This window comes from Triticum aestivum, chromosome 2B, assembly GCF_018294505.1.
Source record: "Triticum aestivum cultivar Chinese Spring chromosome 2B, IWGSC CS RefSeq v2.1, whole genome shotgun sequence".
NCBI classification, from domain to species: Eukaryota; Viridiplantae; Streptophyta; class Magnoliopsida; order Poales; family Poaceae; genus Triticum; species Triticum aestivum.
Window position 1 is genome coordinate 520374140 of NC_057798.1, and position 15761 is coordinate 520389900.

Below are 15761 nucleotides of genomic sequence, written 5' to 3' on the forward strand. Positions count from 1 at the left end.
TCAAAATGATATATCTCTCAAACGATTTTTTGTGCATATCCATGGTCCCCTTTGTTTCGACGAGATCATTGAAACTAGACCCTATGTTGTTGAACATCGACGTTTATATATTTCACATGTGTCATAATTTGTTTTCCTATGAAGTTGGCTTAGTAGCAAAGTTACTAGGCGGCAAACATAGAACGAAAACTTTATGGATGTTTTAAAAAGCATCTCTATCTCTATATCTAACTTTTATATCTATATCTATATATGTCTCTTCCTATCTAAAAAAGGGAAATGTTTTCCGTTCCGCTCCACACTTCTTCCATCCTCCCTCGCACCACCGTATTGTTTCGGTACCACGAGAAAGACCAGAGAAAATTCATCGTGTGAAAGCCCCACTCATGCACCTCTGGGTAAATGAAGTTTTTGAGGTTGCTTTTGGTGTGGCAATAACCCATAAGTCTCGGAAGCAAGTAGGCCTGAGTCGTTGCCGAATCCGCATGGCAATCGGACAGTTAATGAAGATGTGATTTGTGTCTTGGGAAGGAGCGGAGTACCTCCGACAGGCGGCAGCTTGAGGTGCTTGTCGAACATATTTTTCTTGGCTTAATCTTTCCTCGAATAGTAACCAAGCAAAAAATATTGCCATATTTGGAGCATGACAATGCTAGATGAGCTCTACATGATCACACTGCACATTTTTATCCCTGTGCGACCATACATGCTAATTATAAAGGTAAAAATATAGTGGAACGTTACACACAGGCATCAATGACGCCAGCGCTCTTAATGTTATTTTGAAACTTCAAAATGATATATCTCTCGAACCATTATTCAGATTTACAATCTATCTCCATGGCCTGCTGTTTAGACAAGATCATCAAAACTAGACCCATATGTTGTTAAGCTTTGATGTTTTTTCTTTCGTCCAAAAGTGTCACCAAATTTTTCTATGAAGTTGCCTTAGTACCAAAATTACAAAGTGGAAACTTTGATACTAATACAACAACAAGTTCATTAAACATGGGTTGACACCTTTATGGATGGCTTTCCTTCTTCAAAATATACGGATCTCCTAAATCACTAAGCTCCATGGGACAAAATCTCCCAGGAGTGATCGAGGCGGCCGATTTCGCTAGTGGTCTTGATTTTGACCGGGCAGGCGCGTTGAGTGGGCCCCTTTGGTCGGGCGTGTGGGGGTGTGGGCCTAAGCATTGTGGCCATTGGGAGGGGTTTGTTTTGGTACGTGTCGCACGGTTGCCTTCCTCTTCCACACTCTGCTTGCATCAAGTACGAGAGATGACACGGTCTACAGACCCTAGCGCCTCTGAAACCTCCCATCCACGCATCGCACACTGTCGCTCACTGTGCATCACCTTCTTGTTCCTGTCGGGCGCCGCTAGCTCCCAGGCCAACACCTGCCTATTTTTCGTCAGCGTTGGCTGTCCCCGTTGGGTGCTGGACTTGATAAGCTCTAGCGGCGCATAATCTGGTCAGTACCCTCGGTGGGGTGGTGAACGTGGTTGTATGTACCATACCGGAGGTCGCACATGGGTTTTACCCTGATTCAGGCCTCTAGTGAGGAGTAATACCCTATGTCATGCTTTGAGTTCTTATTCATGGTGAGTGACCTTGGACGAGGGATTACAGTGGCGGAGATGAGATTGCTACCGAGAGTCTAGTCTATGAGAGTACATCACAATGAGAGCCTTGTAGACCTCTCCTTATATGCACGGTGAGGGCTATAGTTTTACAAGAGGGAGATCCAATCATGGTTGCCGCCATGCTGGCTTGGAGGGCAAGATGATCCTTGGAATCATACCCATTCCTTCGGGCACCTTCCTATTTTCTAGCTATGTGGTCGGCCTCCTGGGCCCCTTGGCAGGTCTGCTGTCGTGCTCCCTATGGAGAAGGCACCCTCGGTTTATCACACCTTTAGTAGCCCCCGAGCTTGTGTGGGGTTGGAGCTCTTTGGTCTTTGAGAACCCATGCAAACTCCTCGTCTTTGTGTTGGATGTCAGGACCTCTTTCTGGGAGCTCGACCTTGAAGACGTCTGCGGGCCTGTTCACCGCGAATGCTTTCCACTGCGGGCTCGACTGTGGCATGGAGCTCGCTGAAGGCCGAGGCCCCGTGTTCTGAGCTATGATGTCAAGTCTCCGGTTGATTGAATCATCACAACCAGGCCTGTGTTGTCTTGTCAAACAAGCTCATAGATGATAATGGCTGAATTCGCACACCCACATCTCCCGGAATGGGAAACCGCAGAGGATGTGGGGCGCTTGTCACACCGTGAGGCCCGACTGTTCAGTTTTATTGCGGCAGCCATAAAGCAGGGAAGAAAAGGTAATTTCTCCTTCCCCTCCTTTCATATTCATCCTCACGCATTCGCCTCCTTGCATCCTCTGCTATTACCACAAATCTATAGCTCGCACAACCTTCAGCCTTAATCCTCTGCATCCATCAAGATAGCAAAAATCCAAGAATGGCCAGGGACGGACTCATGCAATACGCCGCTTAGGCGACCGTGGCCGCGAAGCGAAAATGGAAGAGGGCCGCCGATGGCCGCGACCCGCAAGCTAAAGTAGCCTCATGCGGCGAATGAAACCACGAGGAAGTGGTTTTCGTCATCCTTCCGCGCTGAGGAGCTCGACCAATTGGTGGTGAAGAAGTGTACCCCGGCAGATCTGGTCCACAGGATGCTCGAGAAGGAAGCCCCACCAGCGTCAGCCGCCGAAGAGCACGTGCTTCATCAGGAGTTCTTCGGAGAGAAGTGCGGTGATTGATATGGTTATTGTTGTTGCCAACACATGAAGTGATTAAGTTGAAGTCGCCGCCAAGTAGCCACGGACCAGCACACAACACCCTGCATCCCAGAGGTCTACCAGGAACTGCAACTTGTCGTCGTTGCCTTGAGGGCCATAAACCATAGTCAACAACGAGTACAGGTTCACCAGAGACGAGAGCTGTAATGTGGTGCAAGACAATGATGGGACTGGAGATGGACACTGCTGAGCGCTGCCAGGCGAGAATAATGCCTTCCCAGGTGCCAATCGTGGGTAGGAAGAAGAAGTCCTGAAAGCTTGGGCCAACGTCTTGATCACCGTGGGCAGCACGACAAGGTTCAGTTTGATCTCTTTGCGACAAATCACAATAGGAGAGGCAACGTAAATAATAGGACGAACGGTAGCGTGTTTGGTAGGGCAATTAAAACCGCGAACATTCCAACAAATCACATGAAGCACTCCATAAAGACCAAGGATGTGTCCAATGGGGGATGGGGGAGGGGGCACGACACTAATCTACGATAGTCCGAACATTGGCAGTGGTGTGGTGCAGCCTGGAAAGCACGGTGTTAGGTATGTCCAACCCGGAAAGTAAATGGATGAACCTACTTTGGAAAACTCATTCTAAATGCCAAAAAACTCTGAAAAAGTTTCACGCATACATCTTCACATTCTATGTGCACGCATAAAGTTTCGCGGAAAAACAACTTTTCCTTTGACATGTGCAAAAAAGACAAAAAATGCATCGTGGAACGCTTTTAGAAGCACTGAAGTTTGTCTTTTTCACAGAGGCAAAATAAAAAGTGACTTTTTTCACAAAACTTTGTGCTGCATACACATGTGTGCGTAGATGTATGCATTTGTTTTGTTTTTTTTTAACATTTTAAAACGCGTTTAAAACGCATTTTTGAAAGTGGGTTCATATGCCCATGAGTTCAAGACTTTCCCACTCTATCTCACCCATAGTAATCTGCAAACGCCTGGACAACGTCCTCCGCAAGGGGATGTTCAAACAGCGTGGAGTACTTGGCCAGACTCTTAACAGTAAGCAGTTTGTCTTCTTGAAGAATGACTGTCGTAGAATACGCTTGGCCTTAGTATCGGTAAAAGTAATGCACCGGCTGCGTCTAGGCGTAGAAGGGGTAGCTAGCAATGGCAAGGGTGCAAATTTGCACGCCACGCGCAAACACATGCAAAGCGGGGTCCACCACCGAAGCCGCATGGGGGCCATGCAGCAATGTTTGGCTGGAAAAGATGCAACCAAGACGTTGCTGGGGCCAGACAGTGTTTAGTTGGAAGAAACAGCTAAAACGTTGCTTGTGAGGTATAGTAGTAGCAAATATTGTTTCTACACTATAGTTGTGGAATCATTTTTTAAAATATATATCAACTGAAGTGAGGATGGCAGGGTCACAGATATACATGAATATGACGGCTTATGCAAGTATGGTTATTGTACTACTAGTCTATAGTTCAAACAAAAATAACATCTACTACTAGTGTCTCAGTTCAGTCCAATTTGCAGAAAGGCAAATGATTCTAAATTTGTATGTGCACTAAATAAAATAAGGAATTTTCACATATTTACAAGTTTCGGCACTATGATTAGGTGATTACAACTTTTCTGTAACGAACCCTAATTTTCTCTCTCTAAACAACTACTCCTGAAGGTTGAAGGATATACCTCCTGAACTATCCTGCCAGTTTTTTTAAAATATTGTAATTACATAACTCAACCTTATTTCCCGAACTAGATGACCGTAACAAAGCTAAGAACAACCCAAACATGGGAGGAGACGACCAAGACAAACGTCCACATAAAATCTAAATCATAATATGAAACGACCATAACCTGTGACAGCCCATTGCCAAGCATCGGTTTTAAACTGACTGATGACTCTTCACAAAGGCAAGTATGTGTTGTTGAAAAACCCTCTTGTTCCTCTCTCACCATATGCTCCAGATGATTAGAGACACCAAGGAATATAAGCCTTTCTCTTTGTGCTATGAGTTCTCGACCTGGCTTCCTGCCACCATCATGGGAAAGGAAGCCGAGGGAACGTTCTCGCTCAGATTTGCCCATTGCAGCACCGAGCTCCAACTGATCGAAATGAGCTGCCTCCTGTGTAGAGGTACAGAAACAAGAAGTATCATTATGTGCTAAATCCCTCTTGGCAGGATGGTCTGCCGTCCAAACACGACAATGAGCCAAAGAAAAAGTTTGCATCTCAACGGTGCCCAGAATTGCCTTATGGTGCAATCCGTACTGCAATTGATTGCCGCAGTGAAATAAGCACTGTATACTAACTTTGCCGAAAAAACTCCTTTAGGGTGGATCCGGGGGAACCTGCTCCTCCTTTTGTAGATGGGCCGACATCATGAGTTGGCAGAGTAGGTTCCAGAAGCCAAGTACAGATGGCACACTAGATAGGGGATGTCAAATTCGGTCACGTGTGCTCAATTCGAACAAAATTTGATGGTCCATTTGATCAAGAGCGTCCAATCTGAAAACATGGTCAGACTGAATGGCCTTTTTCGGTCACGTCCCGGCTTTGTTTCACAACCGTGCTTGGCCCAAAAAAAATGGCATTGGATTAGAGTCCAAGAAATTTTCCTAATATAAGAGAGGCAGGGTGAACTAGGCTTCAGAACACCTTAGCATTTCTTGAGTCCCAAAATTTCCATAGAATTGAGAGAGGCACGCCTCTGGCTAAATGGAGTTTTTAAGGTTGCTTTTCCGAAGAAAGTAGGCGGCAGAAGAGTAAGTTGTTGGCAAATCCGCATGGCTTTCGGACAGTTGAGAGGTGATTTGTGTTTTCGGAAGGAACAAAGTACCTTACACTGGCGGCGGTTACGAGAGGTGATTGTCAAACATATTTGCGTTGATTTAATCTGTCCTCGAACAACAACCAAACAACAAATATTGACTATATTTGGAGCATGACAACGCTAGATGAGCTCAGCATGATCACACTCCACATTTTTATCCCATATGAGACCATACATACTAATTTTAAAGAGACAAAAAAATATAGTGGAACGATTCGCCATTAATATGCATTTATCTATTCAACAAAGCAATGATTTCGGCGCTCTGAATGTTACTTCTACTGGTAAGGGAGGGAGGGTGATCTAGGCTTCGGAATGCCACAACATTCCCTATGTCCCAAATTCAGATAATTGAGAGAAGCACCTCAGAGGAAATGAAGTTTTTGAGCTTACTTGTGGGGTAGCAACAATGCATAAGCCCTGGAAGCAAGTAGGCGTGTTGCCAAATCCGCATGGGATTCGGACGGTTGATGAAGAGTTTAGGTGTCGTTCCTTAGGTGTCTTTCGAAGGAACGACGTACCTTGTATGGGCGACGGATCGGGAGAGGTGCTTGTCGAACATATTTGCCTTGGTTTAATCTTTCCTCAAACAATAACCAAGCAACAAATATTGACCATATTGAGCATGGCAGTGCTAGATGAGCTCGGCATGATTACACTCCACATTTTCTATTTCACGTGAGACCATATATGCTAATTTTTAAAGGGGCAAACATATAGCGACAAAATCAACGACGTCGGTGCTCTACATGTTATTTTTTAAGCTTCAAAATGTGATATCTCTCAAACCATTTTCCAGGCATCTCCATGGTACGCTTTGTTTCGATGAGATCATTGAAACTAGACCCTATATTGAGCTTCAACGTTTTTATCTTTCACATGTGTCATAATTTTTTTCTATGAAGTTGGCTTAGTAGAAAAGTTACTAGGTGGCAAACATGGAACGACAGCTTTATGGATGTTTTAGAAAAAAAAATCTCCATCTCTATATCTATAGTTCTATATCTATCTCTTCCTATCTAAAAAAGAAAGGTTTTCCATTCCGCTCCACACTTCTTCCATCCTCCCTCGCAACTCTGTTTTTTTTTCTTTCTGTACCACAAGAATGACCGGAGAAAAACCGTCGTGTGAAAGTCCCACGCATGCACCTTTGGCTAAATGAAGTTTTTGAGGTTGTTTTTGGCGTGGCAATAACCCATAAGCCTCGGAAGCAAGTAGGCGTGAGTTTCTGCAAATTCACATGGCTTTTGGACAATTAATGAGGTGATTTTTGTCTTCGGAAGGAGCGGAGTACCTCTGATAGGCGGCGGCTTGAGGTGCTTGTTGAACATATTTGTCTTGGTTTAATCTTTCCTCAAATAGTAACCTAGAAAAAAAATATTGACCATATTTGGAGCATGACAACCCTAGATGAGCTCAACATGATCACACTCCACATTTTTATCCATGTGAGACCATACATGCTAATTTTAAAGGGGTAAAAAATATAGTGGAAGTTTCGCCCATGCATCTAAGGGTGATAAAAGCAATGACGTCGGCGCCCTAAATGTTATTTGAAACTTCGAAATGATATCTCTCTCAAAGAGTTATTCGGATTTACGATCTATCTCCATGGCCAGTTGTTTGGCCGAGATCATCAAAACTAGACCCTATGTTGTTAAGTTTTGGCATTTTTCCTTTCTTCCAAAAGGGTGTCGTCAAATTTTTCTATGAAGTTGCCTTAGTACAAAGGGAAAATATCTGGTGCTACGGGAGCACCTAAGATGATGAATATTTTTGCAAAAAAGCCCTCCAGGACCCCAAAAAATGCACACAAGTACAACAGCTCCTTAGATGCCGTTGGATTTGAGATCCGACATCCCGGAAGCCCGTATCACGGGTGCACCTATGAGCCTGTATCACATGATTCTCTCTCTTAGTACCAAAGTTACCAGGTGGCAACTTTGATAGCAATACAACAAGAAGTTCATTAAACATGGGTTGACAACTTTATGGATGGTTTTCTTTTTTCAAAATATACACATCCCCTAAATCACTAAGCTCCATGGGGTACAATCTTCCAGGAGCGATCGAAGCATTCAATTTGGCTGGTGGCCTCAGTTTTCACCGGGGCAGGTTGAGTGGGCTTTGGTCGGCGTGTGGGAGTGTGGGCCTAGGCGTTGTGGCTATTGGGAGGCGTTTGTTTGGGTATGTGTCGCACGGTTGCCTCCTCCCTCTTGCACACTCTGCTTGCCTCAATCGTGAGAGACGACACGATCTGCAGACCCTAGCGCCATCGGACCCCTGTCCGCGTGCTGCACACCTTCCCCAGCAGCAGCCGCTCACCGTGCATCGCATTCTTGTTCCTTTCGGCGCGCCGCCAGCTCCCAGGCCAACACCAGTCTGTTCTTCATCGTTGTTGTCTCTCCCCATCTGGGTACTGGAGTTGACCAACTTTGATGATGCATAATCTAGTCAGTACCATTGGTAGGGTGGTGAACGTGGCTGGATGTACCAGATCGGAGGTAGCATAGGGGTTTTACCCTGATTCGGGCCTCCATTAAGGAGTAACACCCTACGTCATGCTTTGAGTTATTATTCATGGTAGGTGTACCTGGGGCGAGGGATTATAGTGAGGGAGATGAGATTGTTACCGAGAGTCTAGTCTACGGGAATATATGGGAATGAGAGCCCTGTAGCCCTCTCCTTATATGCAAGTTGAGGGCTATATATAGTTTCAAAAGAGGGAGATCCAATCACGGCTACTACCATGCTGGCTTGGGGGATAAGATGATCCTCAAACGCCTACCCATTCCTTCGGGCACCTTGCTATTGCTAGCTGCGTGGCTCGCCTCCTAGGTCCCTTGGCAGGTCTGCTGCCAGGCTCCCTGCGAAGAATCCACCCTCGGTGCATCGCACCGTCGGTAGCCCTGGAGCTTGTCTGGGGTTAGATTTCTTCGGTCTTCGAGAACCCAGGGGAACTCCTCGTCTGGATGTCAGGATTTCTTCCTGGGAGCTCGACCTTGAAGACATATGCGAGTTTGCTCACTGCAAGGGCTCCGGGAACGCCTTCCGTTGCGGGCTCGGCTACAATGCAGAGCTCCATGGAGGCCGAGGCTACGCGGTCTAAGCTCTGACTTCAGGTCTCTAGTGGCTGAATCATCACAGCCAGACCCCACCCGGTCTTGTCAAAATAGGCTCGTGGACCCTTGAGGGAACCCATTCGTCGTGTGATGTCATGATGATAATGCCTGAATTCGCACGCCCACATCTCACGAAAAGGGAAACCATGGAGGACGTGGGGCACGTGTCATGCCATGAGGCCCGCCCATTCAGTTTTATAGCGGCGGCTATAAAGAGGGAGCGATAAGGTAATTTCTCCTTCATCTTCATCCTCATGCATTCGCCTACTTGCATCCTCTGCCATTACCACACATCTACAACTCACACAACCTTCCGCCTTAATCATCCGCGTCCGTCGAGATGGCCAAATCCAAGGGTGGCCAGGGACGGACTTGCACAATACGCTGCTCTGGCGACCGGTTGCAAAGCAAAAACAGAAGAGGGTTGCCGACGATCGCGGGCCGAAGCAGTCAGACGATAAACAAAACCATGGGGAAGTGATTCACGTCGGCTGTCCGCGCTGAGGAGCTCGACCAGCTGGTAGTGGAGAAGTTTATGTGGGCAAATCTGGTTCACAGGTTGCCCGGGAAGGAAGCCCCACCATCGCCGGTCGGCTAAGATCACGTGCTCCATCATGAGCCGGCCAGAGGTGCGACGGTTGAGACAGTTATTGTTCTTGTTAGCACATGAAGTGATTAAGTTGACGTCACCGCCAAGCAGCCACATAACAGCACACAACACCCTGACATCCTGAGGGTCTGCCAGGAACTGCAACTTGTCATCTTTGCCTTGAGGGCCATAAACCCCAGTTAACCATGAGTGCGCCTTCCAGTCGACGATAGAGACAAGAGCCGTAATGTGGTGGAAGCCAATGGTGGGATTGGAGATAGACACCGCCGAGCGCTGCCAGGCGAGAAGAATGCCTTCCCGGGTGCCAATCGTGGGGAGGAAGAAGTCCTAGCTCGGGCCCAACGTCTCGATCCCTGTGAGCAGCACAATGAGGTCCAGTCTGGTCTCCTTGAGACAAATCACAGTAGGAGAGGTAGCAGATATAACAAAATGAACAACAACGTGTTTGGCAAGACAATTAAGACCACGAACATTTTAGAAAATCGCACAAAGACCAAGGATGGGTCCAATGGGGGATGGGGGAGGGGGCAGCCTGGAAAGCACGGTGCTAGGCATGTCCCACCCGAAAAGTACATGTATTAACCCACTTTGGAAACCTCATTACTAAATGCCAAAAAAATTTAAAAAAGTTTCACGCAAACATCTACACATTCTATGTGCGCACAGAAAGTTTCACGGGAAAACTACTTTTTCTTTGGCTTATGCAAAAAAGGAAGCTGACAGGGGTTGGGTGCAACCTGGAAAGCACGGTGTTAGGCATGCCCCACCCTGAAACTAAATGGATTAACCCACTTTGAAAAACTCATTACTACATGCCAAAAAATTCTGGAAAATGTTCACGCATACATGTTCACATTTTATGTGCGCGCAGAAAGTTTCACGGGAAAACAAGTTTTCTTGGGCATGTGCAAAGACAAAAATGCATCATAGAAAGGTATTCAACAACACTGAAATTTCTCTTTTTCGCAGAGGCAAAATAAGAAGAGATTTTTCACAAAAAATTGTGCCGTGTACACATGCACGCGAAGATGTATGTATTTAATTTGTTTTGAAATTTTTGACATTTTAAAACGCGTTTAAAATGCTTTTTTGAAAAATGGGTTCATATGCCGACGGGTTCAGGATGTTCCCACTCTATCTCCCCGTAGTAATCGCGAACGCCTGGACGACGTCCTCCGCAAGGGGCTGTTCAAACAGCTTGGAGTACTTGGCCAGACTCTCAGCAGTAAGCGGCTCGTCTTCTTGTAGAATGGCAAGGTGGCGTAGGAGAACACACTTGGCCTTGGTATCGGCAAAGGCACTGCACCGGGTGCGTCTTGGCGTGGACGAGGGTAGCTAGCAGCAGAATCGGTGCCAATTGCACACCATGCACAAACGCATGCAAAAGCGGGGTCCGCCCCCAAAACCGCACGGGGTTGTGGAACATGCACAGCAGAGCGAGACAGTGTTTCATTGGAAAAGACGCAGCCAAACATTGCTGGGCCAGACAGTGTATGGCTGGAAGGCGCAGCCAAAACGTTGCTTGGAACGTAGCACAATATTCATTTGCGAAAGTTTTCAAGAAATATATCATTTGATGTCAGGATGGCAAGTCACATATCCATGAATATTACGGTTTCTACAAGTATGGTTATTATACTCAACAAGTTATTTGAAATGCAAACTCGTTTGTCGGCCTCGGCCATGGCCCCATGATCTACTGCTATTGGAAGGGGAAACTAGCTACTGGGCAAATGCAAGTGCTACAAGATCTACTTGACAAGGCTAAGCTTTGTAGGTTTTTTTTTTTTGAAACGAGCTAAGCTCTGGAGTGAAATGACTAGCACAAACTTAGCCCCCTGGATCATGAACATAGGCTTATAAACTGAAACTGGCATATCCTTGCAATGATTACCCAAAATTCCAGTCAGTAGCATTGACATCTACTACTAGGCTAGTTCAAACAAAAATAACATCTACTACTAGTGTCTCAGTTCAGTCCAATTTACAGAAGGGCAAATGATTCTAAATTTGTATGTGCACTGAACAAAATAAGGGAGTACCAATTTTCACATCTATATACATGTTTCGGCACTATGATTAGGCGATTACAACTTTTCTGTAACCAACCCTGTTTTTTTCTCTAAACAACTACTCGTGAAGGTTGAATGATATAGACTGATCGATGACTCTTCGCAATGGCAAGTATGTGTTGTTGAAAGCCCTCTTGTTCCCCGCAAAAAAAAACCCTATTGTTCGCCTCTCTAGCCATATGCTCTAGACTAGAGACACCAAGGAACTTAAAGCCTTACTCTTTGTGCCATGAGACACCAAGGAACTTAAAGCCTTACTCTTTGTGCCATGAGTTATAGACTTGGCCACCTACCAGGCTACCACCATCATGGATTGGAAGGGAAGTCGAGGGAATGATTTCACTTAGATTTGCCCATTGCAGCACTGAGAGCTCTAAATGATCGAAATGAGCCACTTCCTATGTAGAGACTTCATCTCCCTGAAAACAATAAGTATCATTATGTACGTGCGAAATCCCTCTTGGCAAACACGACGACGAGCCAAAGAAAAAGTTTGCATTTCAACGGCGCTTAGGATTGTCTTCTGTGCAATCCGTACTTCAATTGATAGCCGCAGTGAAATAAGCACTATATACTAACTTTACCTAAAAACTCCTTTTGAATCCCAATTCCAGGTCCACTTATCTTCAACGCCATGGATCGTCGGGGTTTAAGAAATAGTTTCCAGAAGGTAACCACCTGCAGGAAAGGGTGAATGTTGATCTCACCATTGATATCTTTGATCCAAGCTTCATTAGAAGTCGCTTCAGCAACAGTCCCCGCGCGACCTGACGACCGGATATACTAATTATTTGTTGGTTTAAAATCTGTTAGGTAAGTCACAGATGCATGAGCATTACAGCTTATATATACTAATATGGTGCTTATGTCCAGCAAAGTCATCCGAAGCTTAGCTTCCAATTATTCAGATGTGAAGACATCTTTAGCTTGATTGCTGTGACTGAAACTGAAAACCGTTACTCCTAAATACTAGTAAAACTGAAACTGTAGTGGTATTCAAACTGATATCTCTCTCTCCAACCATTTTGAAACTGAAACTGGAGTAGTAACCATTACTCCTAAATATACTACTCCAATTCCAATTATTCGAAAACAAAGCGGACCATAAAGACAGATAATAAAATCTAAACTTATACTCCCTCCGTTCCTAAATATAAGTCTTTGGAGAGATTCTACTATGAACCACATACGGATGTATGCAGATGCATTTTAGAGTGTTGATTCATCCATTTTGCTTTGTATGTAGTCCATAATGAAATCTCTACAAAGACTTATATTTAGGAACGGAGGGAGTACACATGGGAAGACATCAGACCAAGACTCACGTCCACATAAAACATAAATCATAAAATGAAATGGCGATAAAACCTCCGAACTATTCTGGCAGATGCTGCGAGGGAGGCTGACTACATTGTACTTCGAACGAAACAGACCAACCAATCTACCTCAACTAGATCGAGCGCACAATCCACAACTGAAATGAAACGAAGTAGAGACACAACAACTCTGAAGAAATCAACATGCAGATGCATAATTCTACCGCCGCCTCCTCTTCAACACCATGGAGCGCTCGGAACCCTCCTCCTCCTCGCTGGAGCTGCTGTCGGCAGGCGGGGGGAGCACCGGCTTCCGGTAGACCTTGTGGACCACGAAGACGACGTCCGACGCCTCGGGGTCAGGATGCGCGCGGCGGAAGGCGGCCGCGTCCCTGTTGAGCCGGTACTCCTTCATCAGCCAGCGCGTCGGCGAGCATACCGCCCCGCCCTTCCACGTGTAGCGGTACGCGAACCTGCGCCTGAACGCCACTGCCTCCCGGCCGCCCTCGCCGCCGTAGTACGGCTTCTCCGTGCCATACTACACCCAGCACCCGCCCGCGCCCGGCGTCGGGCACCTCTCGCCGGCGGGCTTTGCCGCGAAGAAGAAGCCCCATACCTCGCCGTAATCCCTTATGTGGTTTTGCCGGAAGAGGAGCTCACGCGGGGGCAAGGACAAGACATCCACACCCTCCTCGATGAAGCCGGGGAAGAAGTCACCGCCGAGCCCCGCCCTGGGGACGAGGTAGTGGTCGATGAGCTCACGGCCGGTGGGTTGGAACACGCAGCCGGCTGTCAGATTAGGGTTCGCCATCGCCGACCGATACCGAAGTTGTAGCCTAGAGAGGTAGATGCTGTGGGCGACTCAAAATGTTCAGTGGATCTGAGAGAGAGAGAGAGAGTTCGATTATGCCCTGGGATAACTCAGATTGGGAGGACCTGCTCCTGCTTTTGTAGATGTGTTGGCATTAATGACAGGAAGGTTCCAGAAGCCAAGTACAGATGGCACAGTAGATAGAGGGTGTCTAATTCGGTGGAAAATATTTTGTAGAGCATAGGCTTTGGGACACCCCCTTATCTAGCCACTCATTTTTGCATCGCGATTCGTGCGAATACATTTGTCTTTTTTGTTTCTCCCATATAGAACAACATATGAACTTCAAACTTGGCAGCTCAACAAAACATTCTTACTAGAATGTGGGAAAAAAACTTTCAGAATTTTTCGTGCAATATAAATACTAAAAAGTACATTTTTTAATACAAAAAAACTAATTTCGTATATTTATGTTTGACAAAAAAATCTGAAAGTTTTTTCTCACATTCTAGTTAGAACATTTTGGTGTCTTGCAAAGTTTGAAGTTCATATGTTGTTTTATTTTGAAGAAACAAAAAAGAGAAAATCTAATGTACAAAGTTAGTTGTCTAGTACGGATCTCAAAGCAATGTTGCAGGGTAAGGATAAGAGGTGTCCAGAAACCTGAGCTCTAAAAATCCGCGTCCCTAATTCGGTCGGTGATAACATGTGCTCAATTAGAACAAAATTTGATGGGCCAATTGATTAGGATTGTGCAATCGGATTTGTTGCACAACCGTGCTTGGCCCAAACAAATGGCAACAGATTAGAGTCTACAAATATTCCTAATATAAAGAGGGATGGTGATTTAGGCTTCGGAACACCTGAGCATGTTTTAGTCCCGAAATTTCAAGAGAAACGAGTCTCACAATTTGTAGAGAAGTGAGGGAGGCACATGTGGTTAAGTGAAGTTTTTTAGGTCGATGATGACGTAGCAACTACCCCCCTCCCCCCTCCCACGCCTTTGCACGCGGAAGCATGCTGGCGACAGAACAGTGAGGTATTGGGAAATCCGCATGGCTTTCGGACAATTGATGAAAGGTGATTTGTTTCTTCAGACGGAACGGAGTACCTTGTACGGGCGGCGGCTTGAGTTAGTTGTTGAGAAATCCCCATTACTTTCGGACACAAGGTGCCTTGATTTAATCTTTCCTGGAACAATGACCAAGCAACAAAATATTGACCATATTTGGAGCATGACAGCGTCAAATGAGCTCGGCATGATCACACTTCATATTTTTATCCCATGTGAGACCATACATGCTAATTTTAAAGGGACACAAAATATAGAAGAACGATTCTCCAACAATATGCATGCGTCTATTGGCGGCAAAATCAATGACGTCAACGCTCTAAATGTTACTTTTGAAACTTCAAAATAAAATCTCTCTCAGACCATTACTCAGATTTATGTTCTATCTTCATGATCCGCTTTGTTTCGACGAGATCATTTTAATTAGACTATATGTTGATAAGTATTGACGGTTTTTTTTCCTGAATGGTGTCGCCAATTTTTTATATGAAGTTGCCTTAGTACCAAAGTTACCAGCCAGTAACTTTGATACGAATACAACAAGTTCGTTAAAGATGGATTGACAACTTTATGGATGTTGAAACTCCCAGGCGCGATCTAGTCGATAGATTTGCTCGACTGTCCCCGATTTTGACCGAGTGACGCGTAGGCTGGGCTGGTGGCTGGTGGGCCTTGGTCAACATTTGGGAGTATGGACCTGGGCTGCCCGTGAGGGGAATTTCGATCGGATGTCCTCGATTTAGTACAAAATTTGTTTGTAATTTCAAAAATAATCAAAATAATTCAAATTTCTTCAGAATTTAAAATGTGTTCCTATTTTCAAAATATGTGTTTTCAAAAAAATGTCCATATTTCAAAAAGTATTGATTTTTTCACAGAAAAAATATGTTCAAATTTTTCAAAAAACCTTCAAATCTATGGATGTTTGTAGTTCTTAAGACTCCGCGCTACTCATTAGTAACGAAATTTTGCTCGATCCAGTCACTGGCTAGGCTCGTGCACGTGAGAGCTGGAGGTCATGTGTTTGACCAATAGCGAGCACAATAATTTATGGAATTTTGCATAACGCTTCCACTTTTGGACCAGCCCAACTCTACGCGTTCGTAGGGCTGCTATTCGCCGTGAAATGTTGCAGATATGAGTTCACATGGGGGAGGCAG

The 15761-nt window shown here is 45.4% G+C and overlaps 1 pseudogene; it reads right to left on the reverse strand.

Annotated features, from left to right (window-relative positions):
- Nucleotides 1–12739: 12739 nt before the first annotated feature.
- On the reverse strand, nt 12740–13616 carry LOC123041553 (NAC transcription factor 56-like; annotated as a pseudogene).
- Between the last annotated feature and the right edge of the window lie 2145 nt (nt 13617–15761).